This window comes from Panthera uncia (assembly GCF_023721935.1).
Source record: "Panthera uncia isolate 11264 chromosome A1 unlocalized genomic scaffold, Puncia_PCG_1.0 HiC_scaffold_17, whole genome shotgun sequence".
Lineage (NCBI taxonomy): Eukaryota > Metazoa > Chordata > Mammalia > Carnivora > Felidae > Panthera > Panthera uncia.
In genome coordinates, this window is record NW_026057577.1 from 31,871,002 (window position 1) to 31,893,864 (window position 22,863).

At 43.5% G+C, this 22,863-nt stretch overlaps 1 protein-coding gene and 1 non-coding gene across 3 annotated transcripts in view; one reads left to right on the forward strand and one right to left on the reverse strand.

Annotated features, from left to right (window-relative positions):
- SIL1 (SIL1 nucleotide exchange factor) overlaps positions 1 to 22,863 on the reverse strand; it is a 288,984-nt gene that overhangs the window by 249,177 nt on the left and 16,944 nt on the right. The window lies entirely within an intron of this gene.
- On the forward strand, positions 7,361 to 7,467 carry LOC125935940 (U6 spliceosomal RNA). Its single transcript, XR_007461900.1, has one exon. It is a non-coding gene; the product is annotated as a U6 spliceosomal RNA (small nuclear RNA).

Consider the following 22,863-nt stretch of genomic DNA (forward strand, 5'->3'; position numbering starts at 1 on the left):
AATTCAGTGTTCCCAAGATTCTGTTTCTTGATTGACCTGGGGCCTCCCCACATCTGGATTCATTTCTGCTTATCCCATATGGATGACCACTGCTCTTCCTTAATTCTCTTCCTCCTCTTCCTCCTCCTCCTCCTCTTCCTCTCCTCTTCTCTCTCTCTCTCCCCCCATCTCTCCTCTCCCTCCCTTTCTCTTTCTCTTTCTCTCTCTTTCTCCTCTTGTATGATTTTTCTGTCTCCTTTTGCATTGTAAATGATAGATGGTATCCTCATTAAGAGTGAGGGCTTTCTCTCCAAATTTATTTACAGATTCAACACAATCCCTATCAAAATCCGAGCTGGCTTCTTTATAGAAATTTAAAAGCTAATCCTAAAAACACATAGAAATGCAAGGGACCCAGAATACCCGCAGCAATCTCTAAAAAAAAAAAAAAAAAGAACAAAGTTGGAAGACTCACACTTTCTGAATTCAAAACTTACACAAATCTATATTAATCAAGACAGTGTGGTACTGGTATAAGGATAGACAAGTAGATAAATGGAATAGACCTGAAATGTCAGAGTAAACCCTCATATTTATAGTCAGTTGATTTTCAAATGATTTTCACATTTAGAGTCACTTGATTTTATGTCAAGACAATTCTATGGTGAAAGAATAGTCTTTTCAACAAATGGTTCTGGGACTACTAGATATCCATATGCACAAGAATGAACTTGGATGCCTTTCCTCATACCATACACAAAAATTAACGCAAAATGGACAATTGACTTACACAGCTAAAACAATAAAACTCCCAGAAGAAATTATGAGCAAGTCTTTCTGACTTTGGGTTAGGGAAAGCCTTCTTCGGTATGGTAACAAAAGCACAAGTGACAAGGGTAAAGGAAAAAGCTAAGCTGGATGTGACTTAATCAAAATTAAAATTTTTTTGTGTGTTTCAAAGGATACCATCAAGAAAGTGGGGGGGAAAACACAAAATGCGAGAGAATATATATCTCAGAATTATATATCTGATAAGGAACTTGAATCTAGAATATATGAAGAACTCCACATCTCAATAACAAAAGACAACCCAATTTTTTAAATGGGCAAAGGATCTAAATAGATATTTCACTAAAGGAGGTAGGCAACAAGCACATAAAAAGATGTTCAACATCATTAGTCATCAGAGAAATGAGATACTACTTCACACCACTACGATGGCTATAATAAAAAAGATTGATAACAACAAATGTTGGATGGATGGAGAAATTGGAACCCTGATGCACCTCTGGTGGGATTGTAATATGCTACAGATGCTTTGGAAAATAGTCTGGCATTTCCTCAAAAGACTGAACAGAGACTTACCATATGGGCCAGCAATTCCACTCCTAGATATATACCCAAGGGAACCAAAAACAGGTGTTCATACAGAAATTTGTACATGAATGTTCATAGCAACATTATTCATAACAGCCATAAAGTGGAAGCAATCCAAATTTCCATAAATTGATAAATGGATAATGTACCATAGTATTGCATGGTATTTCCATGCATATCCACACAATGGAATACTACGATTTCATTTCACTAGTGTTAATGGAATATTATTTGGCAATGAAAAAAATGAAGTATTGATAAACACTACAACATGGATGAACCTTAACAATTTTATGCTAAGTGAAAGAAGTTAGTCACAAAGACCACATATTGTATGATTCCATTTATATGAAATGTCCAGAGAAAGTAAATCTAGAGAGACAGAAAGTACACTAATGGTTGCCTAGGGCTGAGGATATCGAGAGGAAATGGATAATAACTCCAAATGAGTACAGGGTTTCTTCTTGCAGTGACAAAAATATTCTAGGATTGATTGTGGTGATGGTTGCACAATTCTGTAAATATAACAAAAACCACTGAATTGTGCACTTTCAATGGGTGAATTGTATAGCATGCAAATTACATCTCAATAAAGATGTATATTTATATGTATTTACATATATAAGAAAAACAACAAGAAACTCAAAAATCAACTAAAAATGCTGTATCAAATTGTTACAACTAAGTGATCTCATTGTTGTATTTTTTCAATGTTTATTTATTTTTGAGAGAGAGACAGATAGAGACAGAGGCAGAGAGAGAGGGAGACAGAGGCTCCAAGCAGGCTTTGTGCCGACAGCAGAGAACCTGATGTGGGGCTCAAACCCATGAATTGTGAGATCATGACCTGAGCTGAAGTTGGATGTTTAACTGACTGAGTCACCCAGATGCCTCTCATGGTTGTATTTTTTTTTTTTAATAATAAAAAAAAGACTCTCAAAACAAAAAAATCTGAGAGCTTTGCTAGCACATTTTAGTTCTGGCACCTGTTGACCCTGTGACCTTGAACAAGTTACTGAATTTCACTCAGCTCAGCTTTCCCATCTGTAAAGCTTTCTCATCTAGGGCAGATCACTGTGAGGATTACATAAATTAAGATGTAAAGGGATCTGCCATATAATAAGTACTCAGTAAATGGAAAACATAAAGAGTCAGGGAATAGCAGTAACTAGAGAGCGAAGAAAGGAGAAAAAATAGTTTTTGTGGGCCAAGGCCACATCCATACATTTATGTCTAATGTTTGGCTGGGCTCTTGCGACATAAAGAAGTCCCTGACTTTGAGGAGCTGGAAGTCTAAGGAATCAGGCATTCCTGAAGAAAAATAATCCCAACAAAATGAGCCAGGCGCTATGATACAGTTATAGACAATTTGCTCAGGGTCAGAGGCAAAGGCTTTTAAGGGAAATGAGACTTCAAGGGTTGTCCAGACAGCAAAGGGACAAGTGGATCCTTGTCCCTTTCCCCACCATTGGTGACCAAAAGGATGTGAAGTACCCCTTTGTGGGGAAACTGGATAGAGCCAACCCAACACAGACAAAGGCAAAAGTCAAAAGAGCAGTGGCCAGGATGGGCAGTGAAGCTGGCACAGGAGGTTGAGGCTAGGGCCTGCCTCCCTGGCCTTCCAATAGGTGAGCTGAACCTTAGGAGCTCCTCCTCTTTCCCCTTGTTCCTAGCACCTCTCCACCCCTAAGCCTCGAGATCTCCTTTTCCCTCCCAACAGCCCTCTTTTGGGGAACAGCCCAGTGATCTGTGGGCAGAGCATGACACCTCCATCATTCCTCCCTCTAGTGACTCATTCCTAAGACTGGGGGTGGCAGGAAGTGCCAGAGCCCCAGAGCTACAGCCCCATCCGGATTCTGGCAGCTTAGAGACATCCTATCTTTTTCCCCTCCTCCCCACTCCCCCGCCACCTCCCTTCCCAGAGCTAGAAGCTCTGACTCTTGACATTTCTGGGTAAGAAACACCCACCTCCCCCCAAAACTCTTCTTTCCTTTCCATTGCCTCTTCTAGTCCCTCAACTCCAGCCTCTATGGGGCTGCTGGGTTCCCAAGAGAAGCAGGCACAACCCAGACCTAGGGACCCTTTTCTGGTGGAGGTGGTCAGGCAAGGTTTATATCCCCATGGCCAGGCCGTTGAGGAACAGGGCCTATGCTGTAGAAAATCTTCCAAGCAACACTTGGAACCACAACAAAAATCATTTTATGACATGTTAAGTGCTTCACAAGTTTTGTTTCATTTATTCCTCACAACAACTAGATGAGAAGATACTATTATTACTGTCATTTGGCAAATGAAAAAAGTAAGGGAGAAATAATTTAGAAAGTAGCAGAAGGGGGATCGAACCCCAGGACTCAGATATTGGGCTCTGAACCACCAGGCTCCTCTGCCTGTTTTGGGATGGAGGACAGTGTAGGCCTCTTTGAGCAGAGCCTCTGAGTCTTCTAGGGCAGCACATGCATCCCTGAAACTCTCTGTACAGCTGCCCTGAGGTCCAGAGGGGCAGAGGGCCTTGACCCCGGCCTCGCTCCTAGTTCCCCATGGCTCTTGCCCCACTTTTTACTCCTGAGTGGTGAAAATGTGGTGGGCTACTCAGGATTCTCATCCCTCTCAAGAGGTTAACTTCCTATTAAACTCCTAGGACAAACATCAATGAGATTCTTGGGTTCCCAGGGGTTACCTAGAAAGAGGGAAAAAAAGGAGCATTGCTTATAGGTTCAGGCAGCAGAAGGAGGTTACAGATACCCAAGCGTGGGGTCAGTCCAGGCTTGCAGACAGAGCAGACATCTGTCACACCAAAGAGGCATGGAGATGGCCCACATGACAAGAGAATAATAATACCCTTGAATTATGTAGTGCTTTAACATTTCTCAGGCACTTTACAAAATTTGGTCCTCGAGATGACCTCCTAGGACCCAAGGAGGAAAAAAAGCATCTTTTATAAGCTGTCACCACCTATCAAGTTTCCCCCCTAGAGAGGGAAAGGCAGGAGACACACAAGGCAGTGAGTGAGTTAACCAAACCCAAGCTCCACTGGGTAATTGATAGTTTTTATGGTGTCTTTATCTTCAGACTCCTCAGATATCATATTTCCACTGGATTACCACATTTACATAACAGTGCAGGGTGAGAGACCCTGATAAATCTTCTCTGCACGGGGATGAATACAGTGGAAATGTACTTTGTTGACAGCGATTTGTTTTACTACACTACTGCCCTTCAATTTAGGGAGGAAAGAGCAAGGCTATTGCCCTATGAAGGGAGGGTGGAAAGGAGGGAAAGGAGAAAGGGAGGGAGGAAGAGGAGAGATCTGAAAAGACAGATGAATGAGAGGGAAGACACAGGGAGAAAGGGAGAGCTTTAGGCAAGATGGAAGGAAGGAAGGAAGGAAGGAGGGAAGGAAGGATAATAGCAATGAGAGCTCACTCTGTACTAGGCACTGTGCTAATCGCTTCCATGGATTAACTCCACTAATCCTCACAGCAACCCAGTGAGAACAGTCTGTTATTATCTCCATTGCACAGATGACAACACCCTAGTTGGGGGCAGTCTCCCGACACCCCATTCTGTTACCCCCATTTCATTTTCTTCATAGTATTTGCCACTATCTCCAATGGGGTTATTAACTCACTTAAGTCCTTATTGCCATGTTCACAGCTCTATCCCCAGTACCTTGAGCAGTTTCTGACCCAAAGAAGATTCTCTTTTTTTTTTGTTTAATGTTTATTTATTTATTTTCAGAGAGATAGAGCACAAGCAGGAACAGGGCAGAGAGAGACGGAGACAGAATCCCAAGCAGACTCTGCACTGTCAGCACAGAGCCCAACATAGGGCTCTATCTCACAACCCATGAGACCATGACCTGAGCCGAAATCAAGATTTGGATGCTCAACCAACCAAGCCACCCAGGTGCACTCCAAGTAGATTCTTAATAAGAATACTTGTCATAGGAATGAAGGGATAAGAAGCTCCTGGGGAGTGAGCACCACCCTGCCTCCCACACAGGGTGATGTGATGGCAACAGTGGACTGAGGGCAGGTACTGGAGGTGCTCTCTCTTGCCATACACACGGAGGGAACTGTTATCAGCTGCTGTGTATTTAGTGAAGAAGAAATGCATTTTCTCCTCCATCCTTTCCAGCTGTTTTCTTTTTTTCTTTTTTAAGTTCCCTCAGATGTTCCGCCCCTTTCTGTCCCACAATTAATTCGGCATCCACTAATTGTATCCTCCTCACTTTCTGTCTCTTATTCTTTTCTTTTTTTCTTCCCTCTTGCTTCTCTTTCCCATGCTTCTCTTGAGAAGAGCTCATCCAAATGAATTGAAATTGGTAATTTCAGAGGTCAGCTTCTACTGTTGCATGTCCAGTCTTGTCCCAAAGCCTTCTCCCTGCAAAGGGCATTTTTCTCAATCTATAAAATGGACAGAGTTTTTTTACAGGGTTTTTGAACCAGTGCTGGTGGGCCTGTGAGGGAAGGGTACCAGAACCACAGCACTGACCTTCCTACATCCTTATCCAGAGAAGCCTCACCAAAGCCTTGAGGCCACAGGAAGCTATTACCCAACAGAGAGCTATTTCCTGTCCCAGCATATGTGCTATTTAATGTTATTTGCAGTAAATATGAATCGGGAGATAACAAGCCTCGCTTTCCCTCTCTCTTTAGGATGTTGAAAGTTCCTCAATCCATTGAATAACAGCGTCTGCTGAGGGCATAAATGGCAAGGCCAATGGATAAGTGTAGGAGGACCATGTCACCACAGGGCTTGCAGTGTATCAAAGTGGCTAGGAATATGGGTCCCAAGATTCAGACAGCTTCGAGTTTGAAGTCTGGCTTCTCTATGAATACACTACAGGTGGCAACGGTGGAAGTTGGGTGTCAGATGAGTCCTATGGTATTTTCCCCAAATCAGGCATTCTTGCTAGGCCTACCAGAGCCTCCTATACCAAATCCTTGTAGCACTTGGCCAGTCGAGGTGGGATTATTTCTTGCAGGAAAGTTCAACCCACCAGAGTATGTGCTCCTCAAAGTCAAGAACTCAGTTTTTTCTCTGTATCCCTAGAGCCAGGCCACATGCTGGACATAAAAGAAGGACAATGTCCAGACTTTCCTTTTCTTCCAGAAAATGGAAGGTACTTATTTTCTTCCTCAAGGACACTATTCATTGAGACTTTGATATGCTTAACACCTACTGTGTGCTACATACCCTAACTATGTTATCTTCTTTTATCCTCATAATGGTCCTTGAGTTAGGGACTGAGAGCATATGCATTATCTCTCCCCTCGACTATGGAAAGAGGCTCCTTCTGGAAGAACACTGAGTTCTTCTTCGTTTGATACCCAACTTCTATCCTTCCCATCTGCAGTATATGCATACAGCAGCCAGAGTGATCCTTTTAAAATCATGTCACTGTTCTGCTCAGAACCCTTCAATAGCTTCCCATTTCATCAGCATAAAATCCAAATCCTAACTATGCCCTACAAAACCTTACATTACCTCCTTAATCCCCAGTGCACAAGCTTAATGACCTCACGCCCTACCATTCTTCCCCTTGCTGCCTGACATATTCTTAAACATTGCTGTGTACACTCTTGCCTCAGGCCCTCCTGGCTGTCCCCTGTGCCTACAAAGCTTTACCCTGATCTCTCCATGGTTTGGACCCCTGCTTATTTCAAGTTTTGTTCAAATGTCACTGTATAAGGGAGGTCTTCCATGACTCCCCTGTGGTGATTTTAAAATATGTCCACAAAACCTCTGAGACTCCTCCCTTCAAGAGACAGAACTTCATCCCCCCCCCCCATCCCTTGAGTATTGGCTTGATTTAGTGTCTTCTTTCTAAATAATAGAATATGGTAAAAGTAACGGCATGTGACTTGTAAGACAAGGTCATAAAAGGCATTGGGATTACCCTAGTCTGGCAATGAAAAACCATCAGGCAAACTCAAATGTGGGGACATTCTACATAATACCCGATCAGTACTCTTCAAAATTGTCAAGATTATGAAAAACAGTGCTTGCTTTGGCAGCACATATACTAAAATTGGAACGATTCAGAGAAGATTAGCACGGCCCCTGCACAAGGATGACACGCAAATTCATGAGGTGTTCCATGTTTTTGCCATCAGAGAAATGCAAATCAAAACTACAATGAGATATCACCTCACCCCTGTCAAAACGGCTAAAATCAACAATACAAGAAACAACCAGTGTTGGCAAGGATGTGGAAAAAAAGGAACACTCCTGCACTGTTAATGAGAATGCAAACAGGGCAGCCACTGTGGAAAACAGTGTGGAAGTTCCTCAGAAAGTTAAAAATAGATCTACCCTACAATCTGGCAACCTCATGACTTGGTATTTATTTACCCAAAGAAAACAAAAACACTAATTCAAAGGGATACATGCACTCCTAGGTTTATAGCAGTATTATTTACAATAGCCAAATTATGGAAACAGCCTAACTGCCCATCGATTGATGAATGGATAAAGAAGATGTGGTGCGTATATATGCAATGGAATATTATTCAGCCACAAAAAAGAATGAAATCTTGCCATTTGCAACATTGTGGAGGGAGGTAAAGAGTATTATGCTAAGCAAAAAAGTCAGAGAAAGACAAATACTGTATGATTTCACTTATATGTGGAACTTAAGAAACAAAACAAATGAGAAAAGGGGAGAAAAGACAGACAAACCAAGAGACAAACTCTTAACTATAGAGAGCAAACTGATGGTTACTAGGGGGGAGGTGGATGGGGGAAATGGATGAAATAAATGATGGGGATTAGGTGTGCACTTGTGATGAGCACCAGGTCATGTATGGAAGTGTTGAGCCATTATACTGTACACCTGATACTAATATTACACTGTATGTTAACCAACTGGAATTAAAAACTTGAAAGAAAAGACGATGAGGGGCACTTGGGTGGCTCAGTCGGTTAAGCGTCCAACTTCAGGTCAGGTCATGATCTCACAGTTCATGAGTCTGAGCCCCGCATTGGGCTCTGAGCTGACAGCTCCAAGCCTGGAGCCTGCTTCGGATTCCGTGTCTCCCTCTCTCTTTCTGTCCCTCCCCTGCTCGTGCTCTGTCTTTCTTTCTCTCTCTCAAAAATAAATAAACATTAAAAAAAAATTTTTTAAAAGAAAAGATGATGAAAAAGAAAGAGTAGGAAACTCTTATTGTTGATCAAAGAAGACTAAAGAAACATACTGACTGAACACAACATAATCTCCTGGACTGGGTACTGGAACACAAAAGACATTAATGGAAAAACAGGTAGAATCTGAATAAAGTATGTAGTTTAGTTAATAGTAGTGTACCAACATTAATCTCTTGATTTTGAGAAATGTAGCATGGTTATATAAGATATTAACATTAGAAGAAGCTGGGCGAAGTATGTACAGGAACTCTCTGTACTATCTTTGTAGCTTGTCTGTAAATCTAAAGTTATTCCTAAATATTAAGTTTTTTTTAAAAAGACATTGTGTCTTCCCCTTGTTTTCCGTCTTAGGAACGCACATGCTGCCATGTCACCAGGATACTCAAACAGCCCCAGGAGGAGGGTGAGCACCTGAAGTGTCCAGTGAAGAGCCATTGGAGTGAACCATCCTGGAACAGAGCCCTCCAGCCCCCTGTTGAGGTTTCAGGTAACTGCAGTCCCATCTGACATTTTGACCGCAGCATCAAGAAAGTCCCTGAGCTAGAATGACCCATCTAGGCCACTTCTGAATTCTTGACCCTCAGAAACTGTGAGACAATAATTTATTGCTGTTTTAGGCTTCTGAGCTTTAGAGTAATTTGTTATACACAACAATAGGTAACTAATACATCTAGATAGGGGCGCCTGGGTGTCTCAGTCGGTTGAGTGTCCGACTTTGGCTTAGGTCATGATCTCATGGTTCATGGGTTCAAGCTTCACACCGAGCTCTGTGTTGACAGCTCACAGCCTGGAGCTTGATTCAGATTCTGTGTCTTCTTCTCTCTCTCGGCCCCTCCCCAGCTCGTTCTCTCTCTCTCTCTCTCTCTCTCTCTCTCTCAAAAACAAATAAGTAAATCTTAAAAAATTAAAAAAAAATACATCCTGATAGTATACATTTAGATAGGTAACTATCTAAAATAGCCTCCTTCTAGTCACACTCAACCCTCCTTTCCAACCTCAATTTGCTTTATAGCACTTACTTAGCAGGTGACACCACATTACATGTTTATTTAACTTTTGTCTCTACCCTAGAATGTGAGCTGCATGCAAGGGGAAACTTTGTTTAGTTTATATCCCCTGCACCTAGAACTGTGCCTGACACATAGTAAATGTTCGATAAGGAATACTTGCAGTTATTATTTTTGGATAACAAGGGGTTAGGTAAAAATCCTTCTCGATCCTCACCCAGAAAAGACAAAAGCAAAAACAAAAACAAATCCAGCCCCTGTGGGTGGGGCTGGAGGATGGGGGCCAAAGTGGTTGAGGTTGAGGCAAAGTAGAACTAGGAAATGTGAGCAGAGACAAGTCTGAAACTCTGAGATCTGACTAAGTTCTTCATCTATTGAGAGACCTTAGACAAGCCTCTTCTTCCCTCTGGGGCTCTGTTTCTCCAAACATAAAATTCGAAAGACTGGGATGACCTGAAAGATCACTAAGATATCTTTTAGCTCTAATAGTCAAAGATTCTATGGACTGTCCCAGGGTGGGTTGGGAGGAGGTACAGGAGCTCAGTTCTGTAGATGGAGAAATGGAGAAGGATGAGCTCCTTCCTGGAGCTCACCTCCTGGAAACCTTTTCCCGTGTGATAATCTATTCCTTTGCCAAGGCCCAGCTCCCTACCTCTGCAAAGCCCACAGGCTGCCAATAATCCATTAGCACAAGTCTTCATAACACGTTCCCCACACTGTATTATAACTTGACCTTTGTATCCGGGGGTGTCAGCTCCTAACAGGAGTAAGTAAGCCCGTGGGCAACACACGGCTTGCAATTCCTGCCTTGGGAACTTAGATCCTAAAGGAAGGAAGGAAAGAGATAACAGGGGAGGAGGCAGAAGAGCAGGGATATGCAGGTCTGAAACCCCTTAAACCTCTGCCTTTTCTCTCCTCTCCTCCAGTCTTCGCCTCACCACCAAGAGAAGCATGCACATCAGCCTGCCCACCCCTTTGCCTCACCTAAGTACTAGGTCAAATGCCATTTATTTGAACCATATTAACTTTCCCCTGCTCTTCCCTCCCTTAGCCCCCCACCCTTTCCCCATAATAAACATACCCTGGGTCCCTTCCTAACATCTGTTCCAGGTATCTGACAGCTTCCTGATATTTAGTATGAAGACAGGTTTGAGGGGCATTTTTTCTCCCTAACAGCTCATGGAAAGTCTTCGAGAACTTGATATGTTCTGAGAATCATAGATGGTAGGATTATGTTTAGGCTGTAAAGTGAGGTTGGGAACAGTGGGATGAGGCAGGACAGGTAGGCAGGAATAAGCCTTGGTAGAGGATTTTGTCCCATAGGCCATGGAATTCTGAGGAATTCTGCATAGACTGGAACTCACTGCTCTTCCATTCAGCCCTCCTTACTTATATCCCTTCCTATCTCTCTCTGCCCCCAACCCCTGTCCCATTTGTCTCATACCAAAATGTTAATAACACCCGCGATTTACCGAGAACTCTCACTGTGTAAGTTTCCTGTTCACATTACCTCATATCCATTGTTCAGTACTGATGAAGTAGACATTATCATCCCCACTTCACAAGTAAGGAAAATGACCCCAGTAAGTGGTTTGCCCTATTGCAAACTAAGGAAGAAGCAGAGCCCAACTGCTCAACATTACACTGATTGGTCCCTGCTCTCTACCTTTTTTCTAATCTCTTCTTTGGGGGAGATGTCTGTAAGAAGGTCTTTGAGGCCTGGAGGCAGAACTGGGAAGCACGAGTACAGGACCCAGACAATGCTGGAAGTGGGATCTCTGGGTTCTGATGGGACCTATCTCACCCATCCTTGCTCACCTCTCTGCTTGGCAGGAAGTGTCTCCCATTGTCCCCATTTCCTGACTTGACCCACTTGCTTACTCCAGTTCCAACATCGTTTTTCACCTCCTGACATACAGTTTGCCCTTGTCTTTCAGTTTCTAGGTGACACATTTGTTCTGAAAATGCCTAGAGGGACTAGGACCCTCTGGAACCTCTGCAGATAATTCAGATGTCTGGAGAGTATGGCTTTACCTACCCTGTCTTCCCCCAACTCTAACAAAATGGGTGTGGACTGACCCTGGGTTTCCCAGGCTCTTCAGCAAAGGTTAGCTCCTCTCTACCTCATCTCCCACTACCTACGCCTGTGCCCTGTCACAGGCTACATATATATAACCCCATGCACTTCCCCAAATATGGCAAATTCTTGAAATCTTTGCATGTGCATTTTCTCTTTGGAATGCCAGCATCTTCTCTACTCCAAGTTTTTCTTCAGGAAAACTCCTAATTATCCTCAAGCTTTGCTCAAACATGATCTCCAGCCCCATTGATTTCATCATCACTCAGGCCATCATTTCCTGCCTGGACTGCTCCCTCACTAGTCTCTAGGATGTCTCCCTGGCCCTACACCATCCAGTGCCCACACTGCACCCACAGTAACCTTTATAAAATGCAAACATGATCTTATCACTTCCCTTCTTAAAATTTTCAAATGGGGGGCGCCTGGGTGGCTCAGTCGGTTAAGCGTCCGACTTCAGCTCAGGTCACGATCTCACGGTCCGTGAGTTCGAGCCCCGCGTCGGGCTCTGGGCTGATGGCTCAGAGCCCGGAGCCTGTTTCCGATTCTGTGTCTCCCTCTCTCTCTGCCCCTCCCCCGTTCATGCTCTCTCTCTGTCTAAAAAATAAAATAAACGTTAAAAAATTAAAAAAAATTTTTTTCAAATGGTTTCCCATGCGCTGAAGGTAAAGTCATAACTCAACCTGGTTTGGGTGCTTCTTGCACCCCACTCCCACCCACTTCTCTTGCTTCACATCCTCCAGCCCTACCCACCACCCTACTGGTAATCCAGCCAGATTTCCTGACACTTTTACTCAGGTCCTTGAAACTTGCCTGTTCTCTCTTGACTACATAATGTTCCCTTGGCTGGAACTCCCTTTCCCTCCTTTTCCCCCAGCTGATTTCTACTCACCCTTCAGGCAGATCTTGGCCTGGACTCACTTCACCACAGAGCCTTCCAGAACCCCCCTGATGAATCAAGCTGCCTCTGCTTTCTTGCCCTCACTGCCCATTATTTCCCCTACGACAGCATTTATCTGGTCCTTTACTACATATTTGTTTGCTCATGTGTTTCCCACACTCAACTGGGCCCGACCTTATTCCCAGTTAAAACCCAGAGTCTAGTGCCGGTGGACTTTCCAGAACAATTGTTGAATTGGTGAGTGAACAAAGCCTTCCCTGTCTTCACAGTGCAGACTCAGGTACCCACTGCAGTTTCTGCTACCACCACATCGTACATACTATTCTGGATTATGGGTGATTGTTTCTCTGGGTGTTCCTCTCTCTTTATGGATGGGGATGGCACCTTGAATGTACTCCAAGGCCTAAAACAGAGGTCAGCACTCACCTTCCATCGTCTTCCTCTATTTTTTATTCTTATTTTTAACAAGTTTTTATTGAGTAACTACTACATACTAGATACTTTGGATACAGCAGTGAACAAGGTAGCCAACACCCTGCCCTTAGGCTCACATTCTAGTGGCATATATGGGTGCCTAGTGAACAGGGGGTTCAGTGGATCTCAGTCCTACTGGGAAGCCCCTGAGGGCTTTTGTGTCTGCAACTGCAAAGCAAGGAGCACAGCCTCAAGGGAAAGAGAATATATTTTCTTGGTGACATCTGGACCTCCCTTTGTTTAGGTCTCCACGAGACTAGCCATCAAGCAGCAGCAGGAAGTGGGGGGGAGAGAGGAAGATGGAAGATGGTCTTGCAGCCCAGTGCCTACAACCACTTCATCCAGGCAACTGGCTTTTTTCTCTACCCTGGAACAGAGAAATAAAGAGATCCACAGAAGGAAAGACATAAATGGATAGAAATGACAGAGGAAAAGTAAGGAGAGAAAAAGTCAAACAGAGACATGAGGAGGAAGAGGAGTCAAACACGTGGACAGGGAAGGAGATGAAGGCAGAGATAAAAAAGCCTGCAGGATTGAGCCCTGCCTGTCTCATTTGGGTCACTGGGGGGAATAAAGAGGATTCAATTTTGAGCTCTTGGGATTCCCTGAATGATCCCTCAAGTTATCTCTGGCCCCATCTGGCCTAGGAGGCTTCTGCCAGGGACCTACCAGCCCTCAAACCAGAATATACTCCATGCGACCCTCAGGAGTAGGGACAGGCAGTGATGGAAAAATACAGTTGCTTTGGGAACAGCAGTCCCTTATTTTCATCTTTTTCAGTAAAGATCATAGAAAAGACCCTGTGTTCACCATCTGTTTCCTAACTGGGGGCTCCAGGCTTTGCTCCCTGAGATGCAGGCCTGACAATATCTCAATCTGCAGGCACAGCACAGAAACTCCTCTGAGCTGAGAGCTGGGGAAGCAGCCCCCACCCCCAGGAGCCCCCAGATGCCAAGCACGAGCCTGAGTTGCTAATAGTGCCCTGCTTTTGCCAGCAGCTTCAGCTGCTCGCTCCTGAGGCTGTGATGCCATCTGCTGCTCAATTTAGGAAACTGGATGACTCTGTCTGCACAACCAAGGGAGAGCAGGGCAGTTGGGAAGGGGGCCCACCTAGGTCTCAGAAGAGCCATGTCTTTGTCTCTGGACGGACCCAGTAACAGGCCTCAGTGACAGAGCAATGCTCTGTTCACTGTCACCATTCTCCTTAGACAAGGCAGGATGCCTCTCTTTCACAGGAAGGTACCTAAGGCTTCTGGAGAGACAAGGAGGTTGGCTCTGCCCTTCATCAAAGTCCAGTGTTGTCTCAAGGTTAAATTGCCCAGAGGGGTCTCAGCCTGCCTTTGAAGTTCTATAGCTTTCCTCAAAACATTTTGTTTTCTTTGCAGGTTTAAGTAAGATTATTCCAAGTTATATTAATTGGGTGAATGAAATAATGAGGCCAGGCCTAGAGGAAGTGGGGCTTTGAAGAAATGAGCTTGCTCATGCAGAATCGAAATAAGGCCTTCAGACTCTCAACGGGTTTCTGAAGTTCCTGCCGTGTGGTACCTTTTCAGGCCTCAACCAGATAGGGTTGTGAGCTCCAGTGTTATAGGGGCCACCTATAATGCCTGGCACCTATTTTTGATATTTCTTGAAGTAATGGTTAGCTTGAGATTTCCCGCAAATCAGTTGAGGTAGCCAACCTCGGAGGTGATCCCCAGTGATCTCCATGTCCTGAGAATCACCCACTTATAATCCCCCTTCCACAAAGTACAAGCATTAATCTATGACCAACAGAATAGGACAGAAGTAATGGTGAGTAATTTCCAAGATTAGATTAAAAAAGACACTGTGGCTCCCTTCTCTGCGGCTGTTCCTCTCTCCCTCTCCCTCTCTCTGCCTCTTTCCCTCATCACTTGTTCTGAAGGAAGCCAGTTGCCTTGTTGCTAACAGCCCTATGGAGAGGTTCATGCAGTAAAGAACTAAGGCCTTCTGTCAACAGCCACATGATTGAGATTGGAAGCAGATCCTCTTAGGAAGCCTTCAGATGACTGCAGCCCTGGCAAACGGCCTGACTGCAAACTCATGAGCAACCCTGAGTCAGTTCAGCTGAGTTATTCCTATTTCCTTACCCTCAGAAACTCAGATAAATGTTCAAAGTTTGGGGTAATTTGTTATGCAGCAACACAATAAATCTGTCATATGGTATTATTATTATTATATCATGGCGTATCATCTGCATTATATCACTCCATTTCCTTATAACATCTAATATGTGGACCCCACCCCCTCAACCTCTTTAACCTCATCCTTTACTTACCCCACCCTCTCCCCAGCTCAGCCTCACCCAAGGCTCACTCCTGCTTCACTCAAGCCCTTTGAATTTGCTTTTCTGTCTGCTGGAGCCCCCTCCCAGCTACCCCTAAATCTCTGCACGATTGCTCCCTTATCTTGTTGAGGTCTTGTATTCACATGTAGCCTTTTATTTTTTTTTCTTTTAATAAATGTTTATCTATTTGTTTTGAGAAAGAGAGAGAGTGTGGGGGTGGGGGGCAAAGAGGGAGACAGAGATTCCCAAGCAGGCTCCACACTGTCAGCACAGAACCCCATGCGGGTTTCAATCCCACGAATCTTGAGATCGGGACCTGAGCCAAATCAAGAGACAGACACTTAACCGATTGAGCCGCCCAAGTCCCCCCACATATAGCCTTTTCAAAGTAGCTTTCCTTGACCCTCTGCACACCTGAACTACAGCTCCCATGTGTGCCTATTCTTTTCCCTAATTTATTTTTATCCTTAGCCCTTATGATTATATAACATATATAATAAAATATATTTTACATATTTATCTTCTCATTTCTATCTCTCCCCTTGAATATATGCTCCATGAAGGCAATAATTTGTGTTTTTGTCTATTTTGGTCACTGCTCTAGCCCCAACACTTGGACTAGTGATTAGTGATACACATAACAGATGTGTACATATTCAGTTGAATAGGGACAAAATGTTACAATTCATCAATTGTAGTATGTATATCCTCTAGATGCCTCATATCACATGTCATGTTATGATGTCACATATATATTACCTTAAATGCAGTGTAAGGCAGTGCAGAGAGAATAGAGCCACATATAAGGAGACCTAGCTTTGTTGCTTGCTGGCTAGCTACATTACTATGAGCGAGGCTTGTAACCTCTCTGAGCTCAGTTTTACTCATTTGTAAAGTGAAGTTATTATAACCTCCCTGTCCTACCTATAATGTAGATATAGAAATCAAATAATGAATGTTACAGTATTTTTTAAAAATCTAACACATAATATAGTTTCTGAAATGTTTTCTAAAGGCCATGTCACGTGTCTCAGGATATGCTCTTGGGGATGGGGGGAGATAAAAAGGTCAAAGAGGTTTGGGAAATTTGGTTCCAATATTCTTTTTTTTTTAATGTTTATTTATTTTTGAAAGGGGGGAGCACAAGCAGGGGAGGGGCAGAGAGAGAAAGAGAGAGAGAGAATCTGAAGCAGGCTTCAGGCTCTGAGCTGTCAGCACAGAGCCTGATGCAAGGCCCAAACTCACCAACCCGTGAGATCATGACCTGAGCTGAAGTCAAACGCCTCACCAACTGAGCCACCCAAGTGCCCCATTGGGTTCCAATACTCTAATGACTCTTCTTGAACATTCACAACCATTAGCATATGAAAGGGTCTGAAAATCCTGCATGTAAGGTCTTTCCCAATGCACCTGACTATACTTGGTCTTGAGCTTTGTAATACATAATATACCACCTTTGTCATCAGGATAACATTGCTCCTTTAGAGCAAGAAGGAATTCTAAAGTTCCTAAAACAAATCCCAGTGAGGTGGGCAATGAGATCCAACAGGTGAAATGGAGACTGGGAGGAGGGAGGAGGAGGAGAAGAAAAAGGCAAAGGAGGGAAGAGAGAGAGGGGAGGGAAATCAAGAACAAGGAAAGGGGAAGGAAGAGGAAAAAAAATAGTGAAGGAAAAAAAGGACAACTAAACTCATCCCCTTTGAAACGAAAAGAGTTCTGCAGAACAAAGGCAACCTGAAATTTCCCAGGAGTGGATGGCAGGAAGGGATCGGAGGGAGCCATCTACGAATTCTGATGCTGCCCACGGAACCCAGTTTATTCCTTTGAGTGTTGCTTCTGCCAATTTCCACAGGTGGAGCTCGGGCTTCCTTTTTGGCTCCAAGGAACCTCTGAAGCGATTTCTTCTTTATCAGAGAGGAGGAACCAGGTAAACCAAAACAGCAGCTTCTCAATTTAGTGTACTCACTAAGTGCCTGAAATGGCAGCTGCCATTTTTCCTTTCCTCACAAGCAATAAGCTTTCTTGGCAGCATCCATCTCCCCAGAGCACGCCTGACTTGCAAAAGGAAGAGGAACTGCAATTCCTCCCGCAAACATTCCCTAGGCTGAGTGGGAGAGGAAGAGGCGGGCAGGTTTATTCTTGACCTCCAAGTAGGCCTGCCCTAGCCTAGTCCAGACACTAATAGAAAAGGAGATTCTGCAGCTCCCTCTGGCATCCACTCACACTTTCAGCCCTCATGGCTAGGAAGTCCTTTGTTATATCTCATTTCAGTCTTTTCCCTGTAACTTCATTTTTTACTGCTTTTCCCTTACCCCAGAAGAAGGGAGTGATTTGACTGTCATAAGTTGCATGTATAGAACAACTTACAGTATAACCAGTATAGTTATAACCCATATCTTTGGGCATATGATTGGTGAATACTATTCAAGGAACTTCATTTCCCACCAACTCAGAAACTGGGTTCTTTTTTTTTTTTTTTCTTAATGTTTATTTCTTTATTTTGACAGAGAGAGAGATAGAGTGAGCAGGGGAGGGGCAGAGAGAGAGGGAGACAGAGAATCCTATGCAGGCTCCGCGTGATGTGAGGCTCAAACTCACAAACCGTGAGATCATGACCTGAACCGAAATCAAGAGTCAGACATTTATAACTGAATGAGCCACCAGGTGCCCCTCTTTTTTTTTTTTTTTTTTTTTTATTGTGTGATTCATAGTGGGCTAGGGAGTCATGAGAAAGGAAGTGACATAGGTTGAGCACCTGCCTGGTCCCTTATATATGACATCTCATTTCATCTTCACAACAACCTAAAATGTAGAGACTCTAATTCCCATTTTATAGGTGAAGGTACTGAAGTCCAGAGGTCACTTAAAGTCAAACAGCTGACAGGTAGGTGGTGGAGCCAGAATCTCATCGACATCTCACTCCCAAATCCATGTTCTCTCTACCCAAGGGGCTTGACTAGATCACACAGAAACCTGGGTCTTTGGTTTCTTTGCATTCCTTGTGAATATTAGGTTTATCCCCTAGCCCTACAAACATGCAGGGTACACTTAACATCAGAAAAGTGCAGGGGCACCTGGGTGGCTCAGTCAGTTAAGCATCCTACTTAGGCTCAGGTCATGATATCATGGTCCCTGGAGACCCGCTTAGGGCTCTGTGCTGACAGCTCAGAGCCTGGAGCCTGCTTCTAATTCTGTCTCTCCCTCTCTCTCTCTCTGCCCCTCCCCCACTTGCAGTCTGCCTCTCTCTCTCTAAAAATAAACATTAAAAAAATTTTCTTTAAAAAGCACAAGTAACTCTCAAGTCTTTGCTGTGACCAAATCTGTAGTCACTCTACCTGATGTCCACCTGCTTCACCAGATCGTAATCTCCATAATGGTAAGGATCATGTCTATCTTATTCATCATACTATCCCTCCCTAGTGCCTACCACACGGCCTGCTACTTGGTAGATACTCAATATGTGTTGACTGAATGAATGATGACAGAAAGAGAAGACTCCATAAAACAAGGTAAGAGAATGTGAGACAAACATTTAAAAGGCCAACATTCAATTTAAAGAAGGAGAAAAGAGGTAGCTAGGAAGAGGGTGAGAGACAGCAAGATAAGAAAACTCAGCACAAACAAGCAAGATAAAAATAGCCTCTTGCCACTGTCCTTTTAAAATTACTTTCTATATTTGAGCCTAAGTGACAAGTGAAATCTCCTCTGTAATTTCCCATGTGTTCAGCTTAATGAATTTCTGGCAAATGGTTTCAGCATCGGAGGGCCAATTTGGACATCATGGGGGTGGAGTTGGTGAGAAAATGAAGGGTATGGAAATAGACTAATTGAGTCTAGAAACCAAATAAAGAGGTGATTGGAGGCATGTGAGGAGGGAGTCAAGTCTTGGAACTTGCTCAACATCAAGAAGGACTAAGAATTGGTCTTGCTCTAGCTGATGTCATTGTGATGTTTCCCTACATGCTACAGAAGGAGTCCAGAATCCCAAGATGGCCTTGAAACGATTCTTTGTGTCACACTGCCTATCTTCTAAAGAGCTTTATTTGTTTATATAGAGAGCATTATATTAATGATTTAATTTTAGCCATTGGAGGGAATAAAGAAACTGTCTTTTTCATGTCCATAAATATTGTACACAGTAGGCATACCATAAATGTTCAACCAAATCATTATGAGGGAGTGAAGTTAGGAAGTAGGACAGGAATGCATAGTCTACTCCTCTGAATCTGTTCAGGCTGCCCACCCAGATGCATTAACTTTCTCTGTATACTAAGGAAGGAGCTCTGAGGGGCCACAGGACCCAGAATAAAAAGTTTTTTCTAGTCCTTAAAATTGTAAATGACCATGCAGACCACAATTTTAATCAGAATGCATGTCTTTCAGCTCCCCAAGTATGCTTTTTCATTGTTGTTTTAATAGCTTTATTGGTATATAAGTCATATATCATACAAGTCACCCATTTCAAGTATAGAATTAATGGTTTCTTATTACACTCACAGATAAGTGTAACCATCACAATTTGAGAATATTTCACCACCTCAAAAAGAAACCTATAATCTTTAGCTATCACCACCCTCCTCTTTTTTTTAATGTTTATTTGTTTGAGAGAGAGAGAGAGAGAGAACACACGCACGCGCATGAGTGCGCACATTAGCAGGGGAGGAGCAGAGGGAGGGGTAGAGAGAATCCCAAGCAGGCTCTGCATTCTGAGTTCCACCTCACAAACCATGAGATCATGACCTGAGCTGAAATCAAGAGTCAGATGCTCAACCTATTGAGCCACCAGGTACCCCAACCCTCCTCCCCTTTATTTATTTTCTGTCTCTACAGATTTTCCTGTTCTGGAGTTTCATATGAATGGAATCAAACAATATGTAGTTCCACTTCTTTAACTTAATGTAACATTTTCAAGGTTCACTCATGTTGTAGCATGAATTAGTACTTCATTCCTTTTTTTGACCAAATAATATTCCGCTATATAGATATTCCACGTTTTGCTTATCCATTTGTCAGTTAGACATTTGAGTTGTGTTTTAGCCCCTATGAATAATGCTGCTACAAAAATTTGTTTTTGTATGGACACACAGTTTCATTTTCTTGGGTATATACCTCTAAGAGTAGAATTGGTGAATCATAAACTAACTCTATGTTCAATCATTTGAGGAACTGCCAGACAGTTTTTCAAAGCAGCTGCACCATTTTACATTCCCACCAGCAGCGTATGATGATTCCAATTTCTCTATATCCTTGCCAATCCAACTATGCTTTTGAGAAATAACAAGGACAACTGCAGGGATCCACTCTGATCTAGATAGCTATTACAGAGAAACAGCAAGAGGAGTAGAGTCCAGGGATGGAAGAGGGATCCCTCTTCTCCCGTAAGCTCTTAGGATCATCCAGAGGGAACACTGCCATCTGTAGTACTCTCTGTGACTCCCCGGGCTGGGTTAGCTGTCTTCTGACATCTGCCAAAGGATACCTATACCACTGTCTCTTTTCCCCACTAGATTGTAAGCTTTGGGCAGGCAGTGATCTCTAGTGCTCTGACTTTATCTGCAGCACCTGAACAGGAACTGGCAAATGGCAGATGTTCAGTAAATGCTGATTGGCTGACTGAGTAAACGATTAAACATTTCTTTACCTGTGATTCTTGTCCAGGGAGGAGAGGAATGGATCAACCTCAGGGGCAAAAGCCTTCAAGAAGGGAAGCAAGGAAAGAATAGATGGAGGAGAAAGGTAAAGTCACACAAGAAATTTAGAGACCTAGTGTCCCTTAGGGCCAACCTTCTGATTATTATGAGGTCAAACTCGGAGCTAATGGACCTACCCTAATCCTTTTTTGCCTTTCATCTGGCTGCATTTTTTTTCTAGAAATTTTCCTTTTTCTTTTTTGTTATTATTTCTAACAATTTTGTCTTTGCAAGGATAAGAAAGTGGAAAAGTAGTTGCTATTACAGGTAAAAGACCACATAAATCAACTCACCAAAACAAATTCAGAATTTTAAAGAATGGAGGTTAACAAGGTTGACTATGAAGGATTTTTTTTAACTAAGAAATGCAGAAACCATAATCTAGGTTTTCCTCCTTATCACACTGAAAGCCCTATATCTAACAGAGGTGACTGTATTTTCAGTGACCTAACAACATGACCCACCACTCAGCCTTATCCATGATGGCTGGCCTTCTTTCCACACAAATCCTGCCTCTTACCTGACTAATCTGTGTCCAGTAGTCACCAGGTCATTGGGTCCCTCTCTCTCCTTAGGTCCTGTATCTGTATAGCCTGAATCACTTCCTGTCTCTTCTCTGAAAGCACAGACGCATGCATATATTCACACAAACCTCATCTTTCCTTTTCATGAATCCTCAGGGTAGGTGTCCTTCTCCATGTGTTTGGAAGAAAAGAAAGCAAAATATATGAGATGCCAATGCAATTTCTCCTTTAGCAGAGCTTCACAGGACAATTACCCACCCAATCTGCAGGGTTTTATAGCTCTCATAACCATCATTTATGAATACATTGTGACAGCCGGATGCGGGCACTGATTATGGCAGCAGTCTTCAGCCACATTCCTATTTAACAAAGCAGAGCTCCTGCCTACCAGCTCAACAGTGTTCATGTGCCTTTTTTTAAATTATTGTATTTATGTAAGTCTTTTTCCAACCAGAGCCTATGTCCAACTCCATCAAACTCGAGGATTTGGGCTTGCCACTTCTCCAGTCTCTCTCTGGCCTTAGAGTCTAGTGTCTCTAGCTGCAATCAATTTAGCACTCACTCTAGCCTTTCTCAGCAGAGGTCTGTGAGGACTGGGGTGCATAGGAAGCACATTTTTTTCCCCATTATGATCGTTGGGAGAAGATAAGAAAACATGTTGGCAGATGCCAGGGGCAGTGGCTGATTCCTAGAGGTTTGCCTGGCAAAGGTGTCAGGTGCAGTAGATGAGCAGGCCTGGTAGGATGCCGTGGGGGCAAATAAAGGGAGGGACTCCAGCTTTCCCCACCGTTCGGCAGGACATAATAGTATTGACTCCAGCTAATGAGGAGAGGAGGTTTTAGTGTTCAAAAGAAATGCTGGTAACTGGCAATCTGTCCACCTTGAAAATGTGGCTTCTTGGGCTGATTGTGCCACGGTGCCAAGTAACTCCGGCAGAGGAAGCGAGTATTCTTTAAATACTGCAAGTCAGCGAAGGATTCTATTTCAGGGCACCAGAGATGCTGTCCCACAGAGTTAGGCTGTAGGAGTGCCAGGCATAATCTACCCGAAAATCTCCTGAAAAGAACCGAAAAACAAGGCGACCTGATGGGCAAGCCATCAGCCGAGGGACGACCCTACTAGAGAAAGCCGGAAAAAAGATCTGCGTGGGAGATGAAAAAAGCTTACGCTGCACTTGCAGAAACCGAAAGGTGCCACACTTGTACGGTGAACCGGCACTCGGTGTGGGCAGGCAGGAAGCACGGCCTCCCCGGGACACTCCAGGTTTTGTCTTTAGCACGTCCAAACCCAGCGCCCCCTTCCATACGTAAATAACAAACGGGATGGTAGTCAAATACAGTCCTCGTTAGGATTCCTACACTTTCTACGCTGGGGCTC